The sequence below is a fragment of the Trachypithecus francoisi genome, unplaced genomic scaffold, assembly GCF_009764315.1.
Source record: "Trachypithecus francoisi isolate TF-2019V2 unplaced genomic scaffold, Tfra_2.0 Lachesis_group7, whole genome shotgun sequence".
NCBI lineage: Eukaryota > Metazoa > Chordata > Mammalia > Primates > Cercopithecidae > Trachypithecus > Trachypithecus francoisi.
The window spans coordinates 45,958,977-45,973,683 of NW_022681472.1; the positions used below are offsets into that span (position 1 = coordinate 45,958,977).

Consider the following 14,707-nt stretch of genomic DNA (forward strand, 5'->3'; position numbering starts at 1 on the left):
CAAAAGAAACAATAATTAGGGATTTACATTTGAATAATTTGACTTTGGAAAAGAGAAGAGCTACTTTTTCCAAATATTAGCAAAAGAAAATAATGGAGGCTGGATAACAAGATGAGATCATGGACTGAGAATCAGATGGGCTTCAGGTAAGCTGGGGATGCAAGAGGAAAGGTAAAGGTTTTAAGCAGCTATTAGAGAAATATGTAATGGAACTGACACAAGATGAGAAATCATTGCTCAGTAGCAGTGAGGTCTCAGTTGAAGCTGGAATAAGTCATAATCCAACAAATCACCAGTGATTTTCTCTATTCATGCTCAGATGGCATAGGTATTAACACTGCAGAGAATCAAGAGGCCTGGTGATGCTTGTGTAGATTTGCTGAAACGGTTGATCGTGGACAGACAAGAGAGGAGTCATGCAAATACTAAGAGAAAAGATTAATGGTTGGGGGAATATAAAGGAGAAAGAAGCCTGCAAAAGCAATGAAAGCAAAGAACAGGCTTAGTGGAGGTAAGGCTGTTTGAGGTGAAAGACTTGGGGGCCATGATTACAACTGAAATACAGGGTCCTAACTCATAAAGTCAGTGTATTGCATGTGAATGAGAAGGTGCAAAGCATAGCTTTAAAGGTCACTAGATGGCATAGGGTACACATCTGGAGATCATCTTAGCATTTGTCTGGTAACTAAGCATGTACTTTTTGTAGGTAATAGAAGTTTTAAAAAATTGTGTGTATGTATGTATCAAAATGCATCAAAACAATTAGGATAAAAATAGCTTATGTAAAGGTCCTTGGTAAGATGATAACAACATAAACATTCCTAATAAGGCACGTTAGAGTAAACTGTAGTTATTTTTGTCCCTCAAAAGCAAATTTTCTAATAGTGGTGCACATGTGGCAGATCTGTTTCTAGGAAAGCAATACATTGTGTTGAAAAGAGACAAGACATATGCCTTACTCATGACTACTAGTAAGAAAAAATAATTTCTGTATGACCAGTCAGTGGTCAAAAGATATAAAAGGTTAGAAATAAGGTATTTGGATAAACAATCCAAGGATGATATGTTAATGCATATACCTTGAATCTATCACGTGGGTTAAATACATTAAATGTATACTATTTTGGCTATCTCTTGCTACATAATAAGCCACTCCAAAATTTAGCAGCTTAAAGAACAATAATGATTTATTATTGCGCGTAAGTGTATGGACGGATTGGGATCAGCTGTGCAGTTCCTCTCATTCGTGAAGAGTTGTTAGAGGCTGAAGACAACTGAGTACTCAAGTAGGCAGGACTGTCGAGAGCACTTAGTTAGCAGTCGGCTAGGAGTTCAGTTGGGGCTCTTGACCAAGATGCCTCTCTGTTCCTCCATGTGGTTTTCCATATATCTTGGTTTTCCATGGTGCCTTCTCACAACACCATGGCTGGATTTGAATATTAAGAATTCTGGGTAGAGCCTGAAGATCTCTTAAGGTCCAAGTTTAAAAGTTACACTTGTCACATCTGCTGCTTTGTACTTGTCAAAGATAGTTTCGAATCTGGCCAGATTCAATTTACAGTGGTGATGTGTGGGAGTATCTTACTATACAAATGTATAATCAAAGTAATATATGCATATATATTTTAAAAATCAAATACTAAGAAAGCCTTGTGTGAAAAGTAATGATTCCCTGACTGGCCTCCACTCTCTCTCCACTGCAAAGATGAACACTTACTTGTTTCTGTTTTCAGTTATTTTTATAGCTGTCTCAATCAGGGTCTGGGACTTGAATTTAACATTTTGTTTTATGTTTAAAACAATTTTTGTAGAGACAAGGTCTTACTATGTTGCCCAGGCTGGTCTCAAACTCCTGGGCTCAAGCGATCCTCCCACCTCAGCCTCTGATACTTGAATTTACATTGCTGATAAGTGAATAACTTAGTCTGTTACTGTTCCAATGATGCTCCTAGGTCAGTGAAAAATGATGCATTACTGACAGCACAGCAAATAACATGTGCATCATCTTGTTTGTGTTAGTTCCCTTTGTCCTCTCAAATCCCATGGGATGACAAGGAGGGTCTGAACAAATGTCAGCCGCACATGCAGTGAATTGTGTGACAGGGCAGGATCATTGAGCTTAGGGAGTCCACTGTTTCATTATGAGCAGTAAACAAGCCTGCTCTCTGACCTGTGGGAAATATTACTTCATTATTTAAGGCTGCTGCATTTCTAGCATACGCAGCAAGGTGTGTTTGAGCACAGAAGACCCCAGGAGGGGTCTCTAAATCACGATTTGACTTTTTTTCCCTCTAAATGGCTAAATAGCAAATAGTTTAGGCTTTATGGGCCACATATAGTCTCTGTCACACGTTCTTCTGTTTTGACCACTCTTTAAAGATAAAGGAAAGCATTCTTAGTTCACCAGGCATACAAAAACAGGTCATGAGTTGGATTTGGCCTGCAAGCCATTGTTTGCTGACCCTTGCTCTTAACACTACATACCTTAAAAATAATTTATTAATATTAGACCTTATCTATTGATTTTTATCTATGCTAGAGAGGAATATAATTCATTTTCACTTCACCTTTGTCCCTTTCTATATATTTAGTTTTTAGTTCTCTATTAATGAAATTTGTAACTGTAAATAATATACAACTATTAATAGCTCTATTTTCTGTTCTATTAATTGTGGGTAGTGCCTTTGGACTCCCCAGTTTGTAAAATGAGATTGTTGGTGTCTTTTCCCTTCCTGATATCTCTCCTTCCCTATCTCCAACTCTCAACTTATGCAATTACTTTTGCAACATCGGTGTTATTTTTATTTGTATTCAGTTCCTTAACTATAACTATTTTTTAATACTTTTATATTGAATAATTATAAACTTTTAAAATATACACAATATTTGTACCATGACTATTAAATATTGTTCATTTGACTGCCAAGAATCAAACTCTGATTAAGTTTCCTTTCTGACACAACTTTTTGTTTTCCCTGGGACTATTACTTGCCTTACATATTTTTATTTTATTTTCTATCATTATTGCATTCTTCAGTTGTTAAAACTTCTCAAGGATAGTATCATTTCTATGAAATCCCTATTTCCTGGATATCTTTCTTGGACACTTTCATATTCTAACTCCAATATGAATTGATTGCTCTCTTATGCTCATTGAACAACCAATTTTCTGGGATTTTAAAAATTAATCTCCTGCATTGGCTGATATTTCCTGGATCTTATGTCTTTTTCTTGTTTGATTTACCTCTTTATTTGGCTGGGGCACATTTTCAAGTAATATTATAAAAGAGGATACGTGAGACATAGTTTTCAGTTCTTGGTTGTTTAGAAATATTCTTTATTCTGCTGTCACATTTGGTTGATAGTTTTTTAGGTATAGAATTCTAGATTGAAAATAATTTTCCTTCAAAATTCTGGAGGCATTCTTCCATAACTTTTAACATCTCATGTTACTGGTAAGTAGTCTAATTCCAGTTCCTGTGTAATTATTACCCAGAACATGTATGGAGTGGGCTGAAATTGAGGCCAGCTGATCTATCTACCTTGCAAATTTCTGTAGTTGGCTAGGACTGTGACATTTCAATAATAATAGAATGTAGAAACAAGAGATGGGACTAAAAGGTGGGTGTGGTAGTCAGAGTGGCCCCTTCAAAAATTATCCATACCCTAACTCCTAGGACCTGTGAATATGTTACATCACATGGCTAAAGTGACTTCACAGATATAATTAAATTTACAGACCTTAAGACAGGAAAGTTATCCTGGATTATCTGGGTGGACCCAGTCTAATCACAGGAGACCTTAAAAGCAAAGAACTTTCTCTGGATGAAGTCAGAGGGATAAGACAGAAGGAAAAGTCAGAGAGATTTGAAGCATGAAAGAGACTCGACCTGCTGTGGCTGCAGAAGACCACATGGAAAGCATGGGAAGAAATGCAGATATAATAGAAGAGGAAAAGTCTGCCTCAACTGACAGCCAGCAAGGAAATGCGGGTCTCATTCCTGCAACCACAATAAACTGAACTCGGCCAACAAACTCCATGAGGTAGGTTGAAAGTGGATTCTCTCCAAAGTGCCCAGTAAGGAAGGCAGCCCTGCCAACACCTGGATTGCAGCCTTATGAGTCCATCAGCAGAGGACCCTGCTGAGGCCCCGTGGACTTCTGACCTACAGAAACTGTGAGATCATATGTCTGTGTTATTTTAAGTTACTGAGTATATTTGGTGATTTAGTATGGCAGCAACAGGTAACTAATAGAGAAGGTCATTAATTGAAATCTGTATAAAAAAAAAAAGTTAATGGCCCTATCCTTTTTTCTAACTTTCTTCATGCATAATATCTATCATCAGGTTTACCCTACAATTGAAGCCAAAAAATAGCAAAGTCACTTTTCTGAAGAAATATAATCATCTGCACTCTGCAGAGGCAGGGCAGCTTTAGAAGCTTTGATTTCCATGTTGGTGATTCAGAGACTCTACAGCATGGTGGCCAGTTTCCTGCTCTCACACCATAAAGCAAAATCTGCCAATCTGTGATTCCAAAGAATACAAATGGTCATCCCTAGACTAGTCAAATCAAGTATAAAATGTGAAAGAGTGATGCAAATATAGAAAGAGGAGAAAAACAAATAACCACAGAGGAAATAGAAAATCCAACTAACAGGAAGTTCTAAAAATTAAAAGAAAATATTTAATAATAAAACACTAATTAGTATTCTAGAGTTATTTGAGAAGGTTGCATTGATAATGCAAAAGTAGAACACTCAACAAAAACAAAATCTAAATAATTAGAAAACATAAAAAATAACATTTGGGAAAGCAAAAAATGATGAATGAAAGAAAAAACCCAAATAAATTTAAGGGTTGAAAAAAAAATCAAGGAACAAAACAAAACAAAACAAAACAAAAACAATATTAAAAACCTACACCATTGGGAAATAAATGAGAAAATAGTATATACTAGAAGACCAAGCCAGGAAGCTCAATATCTACTTAAAAAGAGTTTCAGAAAATAATAGAGAAACAGATGACAGAAAATTTTGGAAGAAATAACACAGTCTTTTTCAAAATTTGATGAGGGATATGTGTCTCTAGTTTAAAAGGGCAAATACAGCCATATAATTTTTCCTCTTTCCATATCACTTGGATAGAAAAAAAAGTCTATCTTAGCATTTTACATGCTCGTGTTGCTACATAGTTCTGCTTGAGTGGGGCTGCCTTTGGGGCAAAGTTGTGAGAAAAGAAAGGGAAGAAAACAATGAGGATTCGCCTACATTCATTGGATCACAGGACCCATTTCTGTCAGTTTTCCTGGCTAGAAAAACTGGTTTAAGGTATCTGAACTATTCTTCTATTGCTTTAGTGCAGTTCTGTGGCTCGGGTTCTATTGGGTTAGAGTCAGGCGGTAAAAAATGAAAAATAAAACCAGAAAAATCATGCCTGTTATGGTTCATTCTTCAGGTTTTGGCATACCTCTCCAATTCATCTTTTCAGAGTTCTCAGATTTTGATTTTTAAAATTTTGACCAGAATTTTTAGGTATAATCAGTGGAAAAAACAAGTAGGGGTGCGCTTACTCCATTGTGGCCAACTCTGGAAATATAAAGCAGGTTTTAAATATTTAAGTATCTTAAGGATAAAATGAAAAATCCAGGAAGTTATAAGAAATATGAGACAAGATAAAAGGTATATGGTTATCTATGGAAAGATTAATACATTAAGTAATTGAATCAACAATGTCTTAGTTTCCATCTAGTGTAGGACTACGGCACTTTACTTTTGGAGTGACTGAACTCACATCAAAGAACATTAATAAGGAGATATAAGGCTTGGCATGATGAAGGTGAAGGCAGCAAAGGTGATAAGTGGTTTGAGAAAACTCATAAAATGTGTAGACTTCTGAAACTTAGACTACAAAGTGTTAAGAGGAGAAATGCCTGGCAAAGACTGCTGTTTATATGTCTTTGCCTCTCTAATGGTGTTTAGCACAGTGCCTTACACATAGTAATGACATAAATGCCCAAACAAAGGTTCAACTGATAAGGACTGCAATGAAATTATTGAGCTGGTATGAAAAAGACCAAGAGTGAGTCCTGTCGTAATTGTTTTAGTCAGATGATGAGCATTTTGTAGGGTATCTAGACTGAAATAGATAGAGATGAGGTGGATCCATCTTGTTGAGGACATTAACTTTGAGAAAGAAGACCAGTACGGTGGCTCATGCCTGTAATCCTAGCACTTTGGGAAAGCCAAGGCAGGAGGATTACTTGAGCCCAGGAGTTTGAGATGGGTCAGGGCAACATGGCAAGGCTCCGTCTCTACAAAAAAAAAAAAAAAATTAGCTGGGCATGGTGGTGAACACTTGTGATTCCAGCCACGCAGAGATGGGAAGATCACTTGAGCCCAGGTCGAAGTTGTAGAGCTGTTTCCATGCCACTGCGCTTCAGTCTGGGCAACAGAGTGAGACCCCGTCTCAACAACAACAACAACAACAAAAAAAGACAGAAAGAAAGAAAAAGAAATGAGAAAGTGACTAGCAAGTATTTTGTCAAAACATGTAATGCTACCAGCAGTTTGTGGTATTTGTGACATTAGGCTCTAGTTTCAGCATTATTTGGGGAAAAAAAAGACAGAAAACCCTCAGATATATATTTTTTGATTTACTATGGGTCGTGAAGCTTGATCATTAATAGCATAATCTTTTCATGAAATTTCTACCATCATTTATCAAAATTTGCTCATTATTTCATTATATTTAATAACAATATAAAAAAGACGTAATGGATTCTTTAAGTAGCTTAGCTTTTGACACTGAAGTATCATTTTCAAAATTAATATATACAAGGACTTTTAAGCATAGGAAATCCATTTGAACTATCAGACTCTTATAAAAGTTTATATTATATGTTTATTAAATCTAGGCTATATGTAAAAACTTGTCTAGGAGATTTCTTAACAGGACTCCAAAAAGCACTAATCCTAAGAAAATCTGTTAAGCTGCACTACAATAAGTTTAAGAACTTTTGTCTGTCGAAAGATACATTTAAGAGAAACAAAGCAAGTGGGGTGGCCAACCATCCCAGTTTGCCCAGGACTAAGGGCTTTCTTGCAACATAAATTTTTAGTGCTAAAACTGGAAGAGTCCTAGACAAATCAGGATGGTCACTCTAAAGTGACAAAGGAGTGACAATATTTGCAAAATGTCTGTGACACAGGGTCTGACAACTGGAACCACCTGCATCTACAGAGCTTAGTTCTCAGGACTGGAAACAGACCACTTACAATTTGTTCTGGAAAGTTTTGCCAAGAAAGATAAGACTGAAAACAATAAATAACTTCACTACTTGCTTCAGGAAATTCATGAAAACTAATTTGTCCAAAGAGTAGATTTCTCATCTAGAAAACCTGCCCCCTTCTCAGGACAATAGTTTGCTTACTTAGTGGAAAATCTCATACAACAACTGTTTGTGTATGAAGACTCACTTTATGACCCTTGCTTTGTGGTCCCTCAATCCTATACTAATTTATTATGAATTTTTCCCAGGCCCAATCAGATGTCTGTACTGAAGATTCATAAATCATTTGATTTTAGATTTTAAAAAATTCCATGGATATCCACTCTTGTCTTCCCTTTTCTGAGACTGAAGAGTGTCAAACTGATGCTGTTCATCACAACAGTAGGTTAAGAAATTTGGTTTTGCTTGATCATTAGGTTAATTTAATAGTCTTTGAGGGGAGTTAGCAGTTGACACGTCTCTTGTAGACTTGTAGAATACAATGAATTCTTAAACATATAAGAAAATGACAAGATCACCCAATATAAAAATTGGCAAAAGACTTGAACAAGTAGTTTACAGAAGAAAATACACACATAGCTAACAAACATAAAGAGGGCTCAACTTCATTAAACATCAAGAAAATGCACATTAATATTGTCCAGCGGAATGACTCAAATTACAAAGTGCTGGGGAAAAACATTATACATTGTTGATAGGAGTGTAAAATGGTGCAGTTACTTTGGAAAATAGTTTGGTATTATCAGTAAAAACAAACATTTGTATATTTTATGAATCAGAATTTCCATTCCTAGGCATAACACCCCCAAATATACGACGAATATGTACACCGAAAGACATGCACAAGAATACTAACAGTCGCATCATTTGTTAAAACCCCAAATATTCATCAACAGTAGAACAGAGAAAGTATTGTATGTTCATACAATAGTACCTAGCAATTGAATTGAATAAACTACAGATTTTGTAACAATATGGATTAATTACACAAACATAATATTGAGATAAAGAAATTGGTCACAAAAGGGTACCTATTGTGTGAGTCCATTAATATAGAATTCAAAATATTCCAAACTAATCTCTGGTATTAGAAATCAGAATAATGGTTACCTTTTTGGGGTGGTTACAACAGGAAGAGATCTGGACAGGCTTCTGGGATACTACTAATGCTTTATTTCTGGAACTAGATGATGATTACACAGGTGTGCTCATTTAGTGATGACTGAACTGTACAGTTATTAGCCACTTATTGGTATATATGTGTTCCAGTTATCTATTGCTTTGCAACAAGTCATCTCCATTGCAGTGATGTGAATCAGGAACAATCATTTATCATTTTTATGAATCTGCAATTTGGGCTGGGTTTAGTAGGGACAGTTTGTCTCTGTTCCTTGTGTTCATCAGCTGGAGTGGCTTGAAGACCAAGAAGACTTGAAGGCTGAGGGCTGGAATCTTCCGAGGACTCCTTGCTCACATATCTCGCTGTTAATGCTGACTATTGGCTGGGGCCTCATCTGAGGCTTTTGGCTAGAATACCTACAAGGGGCTTTTCCATATGGTTGCTTGGCTTTCTCATAGCATGGTGGCTGGGTGTCAAGAGCGAGCCTACTAATAGAACAAGGTATTTTTATGCTCCAGTGACTCAGCGTTGCTTCCACCATACTCCAATGGTTAAGGCAAGTCTATTCAGGTTCAAAGGAGGGGCATAGACCTCACTGCTCAATGGCAGGAAAGTCGATGTCATCTGTAAGAAGATTATGTGAAATAGTATATATTACTGTGGACGTCTTTGAAAAATACAATTTGCAGAAGTGTGTTAGGGTTTTTAAAAAAGTATGCTGAAGTCATTGCAAGTTAAAAAATATAAAACAGCAACCCCTGGCGGTTATTTTAAAGCACAAGGAGTCCACGTGATAAGCAATGCATCGAAGGGAGAAAGTGGCAATCTGGAGATGTCAACTCCCACAAATTAACTCATTTATTTATTTGTTAATAACTCACTAAACATTCAGTGTTTGCCAAGTTCTAGGGGATATAGAAATGGGTAAATCAAGGTTCTTGCTCTTAAGAAACTCACCTAATATGGCAAATAGCTCCATCATAATTTTAGTACCATTGTTTAACTTTGGGAGCATGCCTTGTGCTAGCACAGTAAGTAATTGTTAGAAGAGATGGCCTCTGATCAGAGACCCTTACAATATTTGCTGTCACAATGTTGTCCTGGGTGTTGCCTATAAGGTCAATGTGTATAGTCTGCTTGAACCTGGTATGCAGATCTGCCAATCACTTGCACCTGGCAAGCCCCATTATTGCTATTCACTCTATCATTGATTTAAATAACTGTGGTGCTTAACTTCTCAAGGATACCACTCTGGAGGGTATACAGATTTAGCTAGAATTAAAGTAAACTGGGGCAGTGTATTTGGTTACAGAATATAGCAATGTGTCCTACTAAGGGCAGCATCTCTGTCAGGGGAAAGCTATATTTAACTCACTCTTTTTTAATTGCTTTGATGTAGTTCTGTGAACATTAAAATTTAATCTCATTGGAAATGTCCCCTTTTTATAGATCCCAGGCCTTTCTCAGATTTTTAAAAAAATGCATTTACCTCATTTTAGCAAAGAATAAAGACTCTATCATGCAAAAGAATATTAACAGAAAATATATTATTTTAAAATGATGCATGTTTCAACATCGAAGACATAAAATAGGTAAGTAAATAAATTTTAATAAGGTTAGCATATTTACACATTTATTTCCTCTTTTATAAACCCAGAAGAGAATGGGACACAAAGTATAATTGTGTAAACTTGGAGCATTAGCTAGTAGGATGCCACAAATAAAGTGGGTCATGAAGATTTTCAGGAAATACAGAAAGTATTTATATTTGTGACATATAGACAATATGGATGTGATGACTCGTTTGTAAAAATTTTCTTATTTGCAGAGTGCAGAAGTATATTCAATTGGAGAGCCATTGCCTCTTGCTGTGAAGTATCTGGGAATCTTCAGAAACACGCAGAATAACCTGCTAAAGGTAACAGTCATACAGAATTAAATAGTGATGCTCGCTTGGGAAGGTATATGGTGGTTTCTCCCACCAAAGTAAAAATATCTTCTTATGTGGAAAACTGCAGTGACTCTCCACCTCTCTGCCCTGATCCTTTCCATTGTTAGACTATTTCTTGCTGTACTGAATTGAATCTTCCTTTTATCAATTATTTCCCTTTAGATTGATAAGTGAAAATCCATCTTAAGATGGATTAAAGTACTGCTTTCCAAATGTTGAAGATAACTCCCATGTCTACTTATCCAGAGGGAAACATTCACATATTTCTATATTCTTCAGAGCCTTCTATGGCTTTTTCATAGTATCAACACAGGTAAACTCATTAGTCTGTTGTGAAACAAACAAAAGGTTCCTACTCTAGGTAATGGGCTAGGTACTTGCAAACATATATTTTCATTTTATTTTTATAGTAATCTGAGGAAGATGTGATCAATCAGTAGTCTGAATGGTAAGGTTAAGTAATTTGCTCCAAACAGACTAGTGAGTGGCTGAGCTGGTATTCCCAAGCAGAGCCTTTGACTTCATCTTCAGGTGTCTCCACTTCTCCATTGCTACCATAGGAGTGACTGACCACCATGAGATACTAATTAAAGGATTGGCATTTAGAGCAGCAGTGCTCAGACTTGAGTGGGTGGCAGAGTCACCTAGGGGGGCATGTTGAAACAGATTTCTGCATCCTACTCCAGAGTTTCAGATACAGCACATCTGGGATGAGGCCCAAGAATGTGCATTTCTACACATCTCCACATGGTGCTAATGTACCTGGAGATCACATTTCAAGAATCACTGATTTAGAGTTCCTCAGCATTTGTCTGCAGGACCCTGTAATCAGATCAATACCCTTGATTAATAGGAAAACAAGAGAAAGCACTGCCTTTCCCAGGAAGCCTACTCTCGTGTAGTAAGGCCTCTTCTGCCCCCTACACCATCCTCCAACTTCCCTGTCTTCACACTCTCACAAGACATCACCCTTTTAATTCCATAATCAACTGAGCCTATCTCTGTCATTGCATTTGTCACAATGTTTGCAAAATATATATTTTCTCCCTTTTCCCCAACAAGATTGTGGGGCGCTTAAGGTCAGAGGTTACTTGATTTCTCTCTGTACCCCTGACATCTAGCAAAGAGTTTGACATTCAGCGGAAACTCAATTTTAAAATGAACGAGGGGGAAAATATGGCATGGTAATTACATCTCTAAGAACCAGAAAGCTATGAAAATAACTGATATGTCTTTGACAACATAAGAATTCAAAAAACATTTGAAAGGTGTGTGCCAAAATGAAAGAGATAAAACTCATAAAGAAAATGCAAATTTTCAAATTCAGATTCAAAAGTCACTTGATTAAATACAGAATCGAGACAAACAGTCTTTGTTGAGGTTGATGTGAAAAATTCTTAGGGGGTTTTAGTTCAAAATGAATGAATAGTATGAAGTGACTGCTAGAACAGTTAGTACAACTATGAGCTTTATATAGAGAGGTAGAGTATTTAGATTTAACACAGTCACGGTATTTGCTACGTTTTTAGTTTAAAGGCAATATTAGTGTTTGAAAGAAAAGAGCCTAGCAGGAGGCTGGGTTCATGTTCCCAATACCTCCTTATTATACCAAAACCAGATTTAACTGTAAAAGCACATAGTCTTTCATCTGACCCTATTGTAATTTACTTCAGAAAGATTTCATTGATTTTTTTCTTTTTTAATTTAAGAGCAGCAAACTTTTTCCTGTAGGTTCTCTTGTCTTTTTCCAGCTTGGAGGAAGCTGTAGCCAATTTTTTCTTACAGCATTTACCATTGAAAATTGACTTCCATTGTTCATGCCTCTTTCACCAACTCCTAATATTTTGAAAAGGGTCTCTTTTGAACTTAAAATTTCATAAGTTTAGTCTTCGTTCAGGTAAGGAGATTACTGCAGGAAAAAAATGGCTTAAATGAAATCCATCTTTGAATGAATGGTTAAAGAAAATGTGATTGGTGCACACACACACATGCACAATGGACTAATTTCCAATCTGAAAAAAAAAAGTCCTGATAACTCTTTTAGGAAATATTGAATTTAAAAATAAGTGACATTTAAAACTGAAAAAACAAAATTCTTAGTTTCAGCAAAAGTAAAAACCAGAAATGGAAAAAAAAAAAAAATGTAGCTGGTCAGCTGCTCCCATTCTGAGTTTGAATTAGGCATAAAACATATCATTAAAAAATGTTCGAGAGAAGTTGGTGCTTTTTTTCCTTTATGGCACTCTATTTGTATTTTCCCCATACTTCTCTGGCCACCCATTCTCTATTTTCTTTGCTGGACAGGACATTTACTTACGGGTCCCAAATTGTCCTCCTTGTAGTTATTCCCAGGCTCAGTTCTTGACTCCTAACTCTTCGCTTTCTATATTCTCCTTCAGAAAAAGTACCTTTTCCCATTGTACTTTTTAAATAGCTTTAACTCTCACCATCATATAGCTAATTTTAATGCATAACATCCAATTCTATTTATAACCTTTGATTCAGTTCCATATTTTTAGTTGTCTACTTCATTTCATGTGAGCCTTTAATTATCTCAAACTTATTGTTCTTTCCATTGGGATACATTGCCTTTCTGCTCCAGTCAGATATCTCTCCTGAATTTTTTAGCCTTATCAAAGCACCATCATTCTCTAGGTTAATTAAATTTAAACTTTTATATCAACTTTGAAATATTTTCTTTTTCACTCTTTGTGTGTAGCTAGTCATCAACTTCTTTTATTGTTTCTTCCAAAAAATGTTTTTCTTTCCCATGCCCATTGCTATAGTCAAAGTTCAGGCTCTCCTTGTGGGATATCTCAGTCACTCACTCACTGTTCCCGCTCAGTGCAACTGCTCCAGCCCCAAAATCAGAAACTTGCAGTGCTCCCTAGCATGTGCCTTACCACATCCTGCCCCCAACTGGAGCATGGCTGGGCAATTTATTCAAGCCAGGAATTTGGAGTTGGAGTCTCAAATGACAGTTAGATGAACAAAGGCCATGTTGGATGGGAATAACTGCTTTCTGTCTATATGTATACTGTATAGGTGACGGGCAGAGCTAAAGGGTACTAAGAGAAGCAAGAATGTTTTGCTACCTAGCAGACGGGCTGGGCCAAGAGTCAGGTGACTTCCTGAGATATTGAAGGAGGAGCCTCACTTGCTGGCTTTCTGGTCAAGCCTCCAGGTGGCTTGACCTACTTTCTTTCTTGTCCTGACATGCTTGTGAGTTTGCAGCCTGAATTTTTGTACTGTCTCCCTTTACTTAAGCTAACTGGATTGAGATTTTGTTTCTTGCAAATAAGCATGTCCTTACCCCAATACCACTTTCCAGTCAATCACACATGGATTGTAGTCAGAGCTTTTTTAGTTCATCTCATTAACACTAAGATGTAGGGATTTAAATCATTCTTACATTCACCTGCTAGATTAATATTCCTAAGTAAATTATCAGACTCCTGTTAAAAAGTCTAACCCTCTAGAAGTGCACGTCTAACAGTTACTAAAAATTAAGTGCCTCTTCCTGGCTTTTATTAATTAGAAAATATAGATTCAGCTTTACATATTTAATCAAATTTCTCCATTCTATCAATATAAACCCTCCACTCAGTCAGGCTAGTTTATCCCAGAAATGCCGTGTTCATTCCTCACTCCATGACTTGATAATGTGGCCTTCATTTGAAATGCTGCTTCATTATCTCCTCCAACTGTCCAGGTCCTACCAGTTACTTCTACCCCTTTGGCCTGATATGACTCCATGCTTCAGCAAACATACACCTGGCAAATTATCCTTTAAAACTTAGTTCAGGTCAGGCGTAGTGGCTCATGCCTGTAATCCTGGCACTTTGGGAGGCCAAGGCTGCTGGATCACGAGGTCAGGAGTTAGAGACCAGCCTGGCCAACATGGTGAAACCCCGTTTCTACTAAAAATACAAAAATTAGCCGGGCGTGGTGGTGGGCACCTGTAGTCTCATATACTTGTGGGACTGAGGCAGGAGAATTGCTTGAAACCCAAAGGCGGAGGTCACCTTTGAGATCAGTCGCCTTTGAGATCGCACCACTGCACTCCAGCCTGGGTGACAGAGTGAGACTCTGCCTCAAAACAAAACAAAACAAAAAAACCAGAAAAGAAAAACAAAAAAATTTAGTTCAGGCATCTGATTTAGAAAGCTTTCTGTGATCCCTGTACTTCAACAATGCTCCCCTATCTCTATAATTGCCCTAATACTGTATTAACATCACCTTTTATATATTTATGTTTCCCAGAATAACTGTGTGTATCATTAAGTCAGGGCATAATTAAACTTTATGTCCTCTGAAATTAACAGAGTGCTTGGTAGAGAGTCA

At 36.8% G+C, this 14,707-nt stretch overlaps 1 long non-coding RNA gene across 2 annotated transcripts in view; it reads left to right on the forward strand.

Annotated features, from left to right (window-relative positions):
* LOC117079379 overlaps positions 1-14,707 on the forward strand; it is a 91,376-nt gene that overhangs the window by 13,892 nt on the left and 62,777 nt on the right. For both annotated transcript variants that reach the window (XR_004435406.1, XR_004435407.1), the window contains exon 2: positions 10,241-10,330. This is a non-coding gene — a long non-coding RNA (uncharacterized LOC117079379). The remainder of the gene's footprint in view (positions 1-10,240; positions 10,331-14,707) is intronic.